At 41.1% G+C, this 10011-nt stretch overlaps 1 protein-coding gene across 1 annotated transcript in view; it reads left to right on the top strand.

Annotated features, from left to right (window-relative positions):
- Slc12a8 (solute carrier family 12 member 8) overlaps positions 1–10011 on the top strand; it is a 139175-nt gene that overhangs the window by 22739 nt on the left and 106425 nt on the right. The window lies entirely within an intron of this gene.

Raw genomic sequence — 10011 nt, 5'->3', positions numbered from 1 at the left:
CGCACCCACCCCCGCGTCCTCACCAGCATTTCTGTTGTTTGATTTTTTTTGAGGCTGGCCATCCTTTTTGGAGTGAGACAGAATCTCAGAGTTGTTCTAATTTGCATCTCTCTCGTGGCCAAAGATAATGAACATATTTTTTCGTGTATTTATTGGCCATCTGTACTGAGAAGTGTCTTTTCATTTCCGTTGCCCACTTTTTGAGTGGCTCTTTTCTTTTGGATGGGTCTGATTTTTTTTGAGTTCTTTATGTATTCTAGATATTAGTCCTCTGTCTGAAGAACAGCTGGCATAAATAATTTCCCATTCTGGAGGATGTCTCTTCACTCTGTTGGTGGTTTCCTTTGCTATGTAGGAGCTTTTTAAGTTGATATGATCCCATTTGTTGATTCTTGATGCTATTTCTGTTAGGACACTGTTTACAAAGTCCTTGTTTATGTCTATATCCTTAAGAATTTTACCTATGTTGTCTTCCAGCAGATTGCTTCTGTTTGGATGCTGGGTTTTGTGAAAGGTTTTTTGTTTTTTTTTTCCTGCATCTCTGGAGAGGATTGTGTAATGTTTGTCCTTGCTTCTGTTTATGTAATGTATTACATTTATTAATGTGTGTATCTTGACCTACTCTGCATCCTTGGGATGAAGTCTACTTGATGAACATGTATTTTTTTTTTTTTTATGATTTGCTGCATTCTGCTTGTCAGTATCTTAAGATTGGCATGTAGTTCCCTTTTTTTGGTTGGATGCTTGTCTGGTTTTCGAATCAGAGCAATGCTAGCTTCCAAGAATGACTCTGGAAGTACCGCTCTGTTTTCATTAAAGGGTTTGAGGGCATTGGTGTCAAGTTCTTGTAGAATTTAGCAGTGAATCCACTGGGTGCTGGACTTTTCTTAGTTGGTAGGCTTTTTATCACTGCTTCAAGTTCATTGCCTGTTATTTTATTATTCCAGGTTTTGTATCTTCTTGGTGCGGTTTAGGTAATTCATATATATGAATCTGTCCATTTCTTCTGAATTCTCCAATTTATCAGAGTACAGGTTTTCAAAATAGTTGCTAATATCCTCTAGAGTTAGTGGTATCTGTTGTGATTTCAATTTTTTCATTTCTAATTGCATTGATTTGAGTCTTTTCTTTCTCTTTTTGGTAAGATTGTCTGAGGGTTGGTCTGTTGTTTTATCTGTTCTTTCAAAGAAGCAGCCCTTCAATCATTGATTCTTTGTATTTGTTTTTTATTCTCAATTTCATTAACTTTTCCTTGGATCTTCATATTTTTCTTCCTAGTACTAGTTTTGGATTTGAATTATTCTTGTTTTTCTAGGACATTGAGACACATCAATAGATTATTTATTTGGGCTCCCACTGTTTTACTGATGTGAACATTCACAGTTACAAATTTCTCTCTTAGGACTGCTTTTATTATGTCTCATAAGTATGGTATATTGTGCTGGCATTATTGTTTGATTTTAGAACCTAATTTTTTACCTTGATTTCTTGTGTGATGAATTGATTATTTAACAATTTTCATGTGTTTGAATAATTTCTATGGTTTATTTTGCCATTGGTTTCTAGTTTCATTGCACTATGGTATGATAATATGCATGGGATAATTTCAGTTCTTTTACATTTACTTAGGTATGCTTTATTTGCTATTATGTGATCTATTTTGGAGAAAGTTTCCTGTGCTACTGAGAAGAATGTGTATTCTATTGTTGGGTAGAACACTGTAGGTGTCTGTTCAATCCATTTGTTCAAAGGTTTTGTTCAACTCTGATGTTCTTTGTTGACTTTTTGGTCTACTTGATCAATTTGTGACAGTGGGGTGTTGACCTTCCTCTCTATAGTTGTGCTAATGTTTATCTGATCTTTTATGGGCAGTAGTGTTTGTTTTACATTGCTGGGTGCCCCAGTGTTATCCCTTCCTGTTGGCTTGTTCCCTTGGCCAATATGTAGGGAACTTCTTTGCTTCTTCTGATCAGTTTTGGCTTGAAATTCACTTTTTCTAAAAATAGGATAGCTACTCCTGGTGGTTGGGTTCCTCTTTCATGGAATATTGTTTTCTATTCTTTGATTTGTAGTCTATGAATCTCTTTTTTCAGTTAAATGTGTTTCTTTTTTGGGTGGGGTACCAGGGATTTAACTCCGGTCCTTGTGCTTTGCAAGGCAGGCCACTGAACCACTGAGCTAAATCCCTGGACCTAAATCTGTTTCTTGTATACAACATACATTTGATTGTGTTTCTTGACCCATCATTTTGTCAATCTGTGTCCTTTGATTGGGGAATTGAGACCCTTCAAATTGAGAATTATTACTGAAAGGTACTGATTTATTCCTGTCATTATATTTCTATCACTAATTTCTCTTTATCCCCCTTCGACTTAACTGCTCACCTACCTGGTGTATTCTTGCTATTAGACCTTTTGTCATTGTCTAGGATATCCTTGAGAATGTTTTTGAATGCTAATTTGGTGGTCATACATTTCTTTAGGTGTGCTTTGTCATGGAAATACTTTATTTCCCCCATCAGTTTTTAAAGATAGCTTTGCAGGATATAGAACTCTGGTTTGGAAGTTGTTTTCGTCTAGGGCTTGAAATACTTCACTCCAAGTTCTTCTGGCCTTTGAAGTCTGTGTTGAGAAGTCTGCTGTAATTCTGAGTTTGCCTTTATAAGTGATTCATTGCTTTTCTCTTTCAAGAGAGTCTTTTTGTTGGCCTTCTGAGATTTTGACTATGATGTGCTGTGGATAGGTTCTTTTCAGACTGTGACTGGGGTTCTGTATGTCTCAGTTATCTGCATGTTAAATTGTTTCCCCATATTTGGAAGGTTTCCTGCTATTATTTCTGTAAACAGGTTTTTATGCCATTTGAAAACCAATAAATAGCAACAACTGTGCCACCTTGGCAATAGCAACAAAATCATTAACAATAATAGCATCAAAGATGAACTAGAGATTGACTTAAAGAACTAATAACGTGTCACCCTTACCCATGGAAAAATGATCTATAATTATAGTAAAACCATTAAGACAAATCAACTATTGACATACAATAGATATCTGCTAAAAGCAACAACTGTACCTCCACTAATAATAGAATATTATTCAACAGTAATAGCGAAGTTAACTAATCTAAAGATTTATAAAATTTAATGGTTATACCAATAGAGATAGAGTGGGGAACTAGAGAATGAAAAAAGTAAAATTTGAAAAATTAATCAACGTAAGATGAGAAGGAGGACAAAAAACTGAGACCATGGGTCCCCTGAGGAATAAAAGCAAATGAATTCCATTAGCAAAAAGTAACAGAAAAGAATAAACAAGAAAAAGAAGAATGAAAAAAAAGAACAAAATAAAAGAAAATAAAAATAAGAAGGAAAAGAAAAAAGTTAAAAAGACGGGGGAGAAAGAGGGAAACCTCCAAATTAAAAAAAAGAGAGAATAAAAAAGAAAAAATTTCGACTTAAAATAATACTTCTTTGTGTTTTCGAATGAGTGGTTTCTTTCTAGTATCTATAGTCTTAGAATCCAGCAAGTCATGATTTTCTCCACTTAGCTTTATGGCCTGTGGGTTTGTGAGGTGCCCCCTCTGTCTGCACCCTGTACACTGCGGCAACCGTCCAAACTGAGCTATGTCCTTGCTCACAGTGGATGCAGAGAGCAGTCAACACTGTAGGCAATGGGGCAGGCATTCAAACAGACGCTGGGCTTAGATCCAGTGCTTTCAGATTCAGATGCCTCTGAAAGCCACGCTCAGCTCACCGGGCCTGGTTTCTCGTTGTGGAGGGTGGGGTCTGTGTCCTTCCTGGCCTGAGCTTACACTTCCCAGGGGGTCTGTGTCTAGCCTGCACCATCTCTGTGGCTCGCTTTCACCCAGTCACAGTGGGAGGGTAGCACTGGAAACCCTGAAGTAAAGCTGTTCTGTGGTTCAATCTTAACCCCCCGCCAAATGGCATCTGATTAACCCTCTCTGTTCTTATGGCAAGCACTGCATTGGGTTTTTTTGTTGTTGTTTTTTGTTTTTTGTTTTTTTTGTACTGGGGATCGAACTCAAGCCCTTGTGCTTGCAAGGCAGGCAGCGGAACCACTGAGCTAAATCCCCAGCCCTTGCATTGGGTTTTTTATCCAACTCCAGCCTGGGGTGAATGAATCACTTTTGGAGTAAAAACCCATGCTATTTTTGTGATTTACAATAGCTATGGGCTTTTCTTGGTGTATGGCTGGCCAAGTCTGTAATTTCTGCCTAGATCTGCTGACCCTTGGGCTTACCTTCTCTCCCTGGGCATTGCCAAGTTCACGATCAGGTTGGTCATTTGGTTGGTACGTCTGTTGTCCCATACTGAGAGGAAGCAAATACAGAGCTGGCAGGTGGAACCTGCAAGTGTGGATGGAGCTGGTTGGGGGTCAAACAGGTCCCCTGATTACTAATTCAATCTCATATAGTATATTCCAATTTCTTATTTCTTCTGGGGTCACTTTTGGTAGTTTGAGTCTTTCTAGGAATTTGTCTATTTCATCTAAGTTATCTAGTGAATTGGCATATTAATTATCTATAGATTTCCTTATAAGCCTCTTTCTTTTTGTATCGACCCTTTCATTCACTATATTAGCAATTTGAATCCCCCCACCTCTCTGTACTGGAAATTGAACCTAGACTTCGCACATGCCAGTCAAACACTCTACCATTGAGCTACACTTCCAACACTTAAAAAAATTTTTGAGACAAGGTATTGTGAATTTCCCAGGTTAACCTCAAATTTATAATCCTCCTGCCTCAATCTCCCGAGCAGCTGGGATTACACAGGTGTGCACTGAACTGTTTCTCTATCTCTTTTCCTTGCTCAGTCTAGGAATAGGTCTATCTGCAAAGAACCATTCTTTATTTTTCAAAGTATTTCTCTATTGTTATTATGGTTTCTATTTCATTTATTTTTACTCTAACTTCATTATTTTCTTCTTTGAGTTTAATTTGCTCTTCATTTTCTATGACCTTAGGATGGTGATGTAGGCTCCTGATTTGAGTTCTTTCCTATTTCTGGATGTGGTTGGGGTTTCCGAGGCTTCCTATTCCTGGATCATGAATTTCTAATGACAGCTAAAGCAGCTGGCCAAGTTTTGCTTCTGAGTAGGGGTTAGAAATTTTCTATAAAAGACCAGATAGTAAATATTTGGGGGTTTGGGGGTCATATGTCTTTGTCACAGACATCTAACTCATTGATTATAATGTGAAAGCAGTCATGGACAATATGGAAAAAATAGACATAGCTGTATTCCAATAAAATTTTATTCACCAGAATAGGCAGCAAGCAGGATTTGGCCAGAAGGTGACAGTTTGCCAACCCCTGCCACAGGACATCAAAAATTAGCCAGGCTCAGTGATGTATACCTGCAGCTAAGTCAGAAGGATTATGAGTTCAAGGCCAACCTAGACTACATAGCAAGCCATGTTAGCAAAACAAAATAAAGCCACATGTGGCAGGTGCAGGTGAGTATTCCCTGTACTCCTCAGGCTGAGCAAGAGGATCATAATTTGAGCCTTGTTTGTGCAATTTAGTGACTTAGTGAGACCCTGTCTCAAAGTAAAAGAAGAAAACACACACACACACACACACACACACACACACACACACACAAAGGTTGGGGATGTAGCTCAGGGCAAAAGCAGACCCCTTGGCCAGAAGCGGGGACAGTTGCTCCCGGCTCCACTCACCTGTGTGGGCTTGAGGACTTTACAGGTGCTGCTTTCCTGGAAACCTCACTGTTCAACCTCAGCCTGCACTGACACCTCTAAAAGCGTTCGTAATGGCTAACGTGCTCTGTGCTGGACTCTGTACAAAAATCAGTGGAACACTGGAAACCTTCTGGAGTTTTCATTATGGGAGTTACCAAAGACAAAGACATACAGTCCACCAACTTCAGCCTAAAGCAGGAATTCTGGGTCAGCAGAGGGTGTGGAGGGGCCACCCTGGTGGTCCTCTGGCTAGGCCTCTGTTGTGAATGTGCAAGTTTCTAAAAACAAACACCTCAGAGTGAAGATGTTCCATTCTGAAGAGAGCCTGTTTTCTCTCTGGAAAATATTAGGCGACACCCCCGCCTCATGCGGCCGGGAGTAACGACAATGGCAAAGAAAAATGACTGTACGTGATTATGAACTTTAGAAGGAAACGAAGATACCTGTTAAACATGATGAACGCTGGAAGTGTTTACACTTTAGATGAATCGCCTGGAATGCGTTCCAGAGAACAGTGGTGCTCAGGCCGGGGCCAAGCTCAGAGCAGTCCGGAGTGGGCTGCTGTCAGACTGAGCTACAAAACAGCCCCACGTAGCTTTTGCATATGCAATAGTCTGTTCGTTTTTTTCCCTCAGAATTACAAGGTGATATTGATTGCGGTCAGGTAACGCATCGGAGACAATATAAGGAAAACACAGATGCCTTGACATCTGGAGCGGACCGATGTGAAAAGCTGGTTGGAGCACCCCCTCTGATTATAGACGCATAGTTGGGGATTTTGGCTGACTTTTATAAAAAAGGGGGACAAATCACATGTCCTAGTTCATGGTGTGCAGGTGTTGCTAACTTGGAGTCACAGACCCCCTCCAGGTCAGGGCTCGGCGCTGAGCACTGAGACAGCAGTTACTTTAGAGCAGGCGTGATGCCCCGAAACTCACAGTGTGCTTCTGTTCCCAGCTCTTTTACTCTCTTCTGTGTGAGCAGCTTTATTCTGCTTTCATTCCTAGTAGTCTGTGTTTTTGCATTTTCTCTTTTCTCCTAATCAGGCTGCCAGGCTGATCTGTCTTTTTCATGAAAGGATCAACTTTTGATTTTGTGCCCTTTCTCTTGTGATTTTTCCTTCTATTTCATTAATGTTATATTTTCCTACATTAAATACTTCTTTTTACTTTGTATTTATGCTGAGATTTTTATGCCTTCCTCAGTTAAGATTTTATTCTTTATATTACTTTCCTTTTTAGCTAATAAAAACATTTAGGACTATACCTTTTTACCCTTCTTATCTTAATATAAGTTTGGCTGTGCCTCTTTTTTTTCGGTAGTGGGGATTGAACTCAGGTCCTTGCGCTTGCGAGGCAGCCAGCGGCACCACTGAACTACATCCCCGGCCCCCTAGTTGTGCCTCTTGAGTTCTAGAATTCACTGTTTATTTATTGATTGCAGGCGGCACTGGGAATTGAATTTGCTAGTGGCACAAGGCCATCACACTTTGCTTCAACTCCAGTCCTTTAAAAACATTTTTGATTTGAATTCTCGAGACAGTGTCTCCCCAAGTCTCGCGTTTTCCCAAGCTGGGTTCAGACTTGCAATTCTCCTGCTTCTGCCTCCCAGAGTGCTGGGGTTACAGGTGCGCGTGTTCATTCCAAGCTGCTTTTCATTACTTTCTAGATAGCTGGAGGTTTTCTTCTTCACTACTTCAGCCAACATGGTTCACCCTGACTTTCTCCCTCCCTTCCTCCCTCTCATTCTCTCCTGGGGACTTCACCCCACACCTTGCACGTGCGAGGCAAGTGCACTATCACGGAGCTACACCCTCAGCTCTCAAATGTTTTCCTGTTTCATTTCCTTCCAATTGATTTGGACGTGCTTACAATGCCTTTAGTTCTAGCGCAAGACCACCCTTAGAAGCCACGGTTGCATTGACATTTTTATTTTCCATTTATCTGTTTTACTTTTTCTCCTCACCAGATGCGTTACTTACTAGCTCCTGCCCTGACCAAATAGGAAATCTCTTTTACTTTTCCCCTCCCATAAACGTCCTTATCTCTTACCACAAGTGCTTCAATTTTGAGAAGATGTCTTAATTTGGGGCCATTACTGCCATCCCCGAAAGTAAACCTCTCACTTCAAAGAGCCTGACTTGCACCTCCTACTGGAGCATCCCAGTGATGTTTCCTTCATCTCCTTAACAAGCATATGATATTCAGAGCTCACTGTTTCTTCTTCACCAGCCGATAATAATAGAGCGAAGCTGATGGTGCCCATCGTTGTTTTTTCTGTGACTCTAACTAGAAGCCAGATCCTGTTCGAAGACCTTCCTTCCATCATTGTATTTCCTCTTCGCAGTAGCAAGTGAGGCAGCAGCACAGAGAGGTGGAAACACTTCTTGGAGTCACACAGAGTTTGGCCTTCCCTCCCGGCTTCATAGACTGTCTTCCTAACCACTAAGCTCTTTCAGGCTCCCCGAAGAACAGTTTTCTGTTACTGGCATCTTTGAGCTAAAAGGCATTTTAGGTACAAACCTGGAAGGAGGCTGGAAGCAGAAAGTGATGTCTACAGCTTGGCCCGCCCTGTACCAGCAGCTTCTGTCCTAAGCTTCACACACGGTGGTGATGGCAGCTCCAGGTGTGATGGACGCTCCCCGTCCAGTCCTGGCACCATCCTCTGCGAGCTCGGACGTGGGACACGGAGGCGGGTGGGATGCTCACATACATGACCAGTATTACTGCATGTGGTCATTTAAAAAAAACCTTGGGTTAACGTGACCGTGAAGAGTCCAGCTGAGCTGACCAAATACTGAGGAAAGACTGTCGGTGTCACAACACATGCTGTTGTTTACTCATGAGGAGGGGGGGATGAAAGCAGGAAAATGTAAGTCAGCTTCTCTCTCTCTATTTCCCCCACATCTCCAATATGGATAGAAATACCTATCATTACGGGACACTGGGAGGGCTGGAATAACTGTTGAAGCTAATATATAAATTTGAGGAACACTGGCGAAAATGATATGTTCCCCCTAAAATAAGATCTACCCAGAAAATAAATCCCAGCTTGTCATTACTATGGTAATGGCCAGCATCAGGCAGATTGTACCTCAGTATTCTCCTGCTCAGTGCCTACTGTGTCATGGCAGGTCAGGCAAGGTGACTGGGGCTGGTACTTTTGATCTCTAGTTTTTAGGGTTGTTTGTTGTTTCCTGCTTAGTCGCAAAGTGAGTGAATCTCAGCGAAGAGTACAGAACTGGTGTCACCCTCTGGCCTTCACTCAGAAGGCCGGGGACTATGGAGCCCGGACCCCAAAGTGCTGTTCACACTACCCGAGTGGCCCACGGTGTTCACAGAGTGCTTGCCCTGTCCTTAGCAACACCGGGCACTGGAAGAGGTGCGATCAGCACAGAAATTATTGTTTTCAAAGGAGTCTTGAATGCAGTCTTAGTGGTAATTTAGGAGACAAACTTATGCACATGAAATAATAGAATATGGGCCCAGATAATTAATTGTATTGCATTAGCAGTAAGCACAGGATTTATTCAAAAAATGAGGATGAAGAAAGTCTTCTTGGAAAACAAGGAATTTGAATGGGGCCCTAATCGAACTTGTTCCCTGGGAGGGGAGCAAAAGCAGAGAGACCACAGTGGTGACAGGCACCTGTGGGTCCCAGGGTCAGCAAGGGACAAACCAAGGAGGGAAGGAGGTGGGCTGAGGGTTACACCAAGTGAGGCTGCTGTTATTCCCAACTGTTTATTTGAAATTGACCTTTCAAGTATTTCCAAAAAATAAAATAAAATCATAACTTTCGAGCAAATATAAAATAAACATGTGCCACAGATCATACTCAACTCATGAATCAGTGAAGGAGCCAAAGAAAAGAGTTAAAGAGTGGCGAGAAGCTAGGTACGGACACTGGAGGAAGAGAGATCAAATATGCCAGTTCGGAGCCAGCCACTTTAATAAATAAATATAAATTCACTGGGTTAATACAAAACTAGCTAATGTCTTACTGGACAACAAATGCCAGCCTTATGGACTCTCTGTTCCCCTGGGTGGAAGTCATTTGCATCTCTACTGGAAAAACATCTCTAAGCAAGTAACTTACTAATTCTGAGATGTTTCATGAAGTTCATCAGTAGCAAGTGACAACCAGAACTGAGTGCATTCACCTAGATAGCCTGGTTAGCTTTGTCACAAATGACACTGAGAAGATGTGTTATTCTCTCTTTTTTTCTATTTTCAAAGATAATTTTTAAAAAATAATGCTGACCTACAAAGAAATGGAGACCAAAGAAGCTTG

Source organism: Fukomys damarensis, unplaced genomic scaffold, assembly GCF_012274545.1.
Source record: "Fukomys damarensis isolate Sample0158 unplaced genomic scaffold, DMR_v1.0_HiC HiC_scaffold_24, whole genome shotgun sequence".
Classification (NCBI taxonomy): Eukaryota; Metazoa; Chordata; class Mammalia; order Rodentia; family Bathyergidae; genus Fukomys; species Fukomys damarensis.
This window is presented reverse-complemented; position numbering and strand designations above follow the sequence as displayed.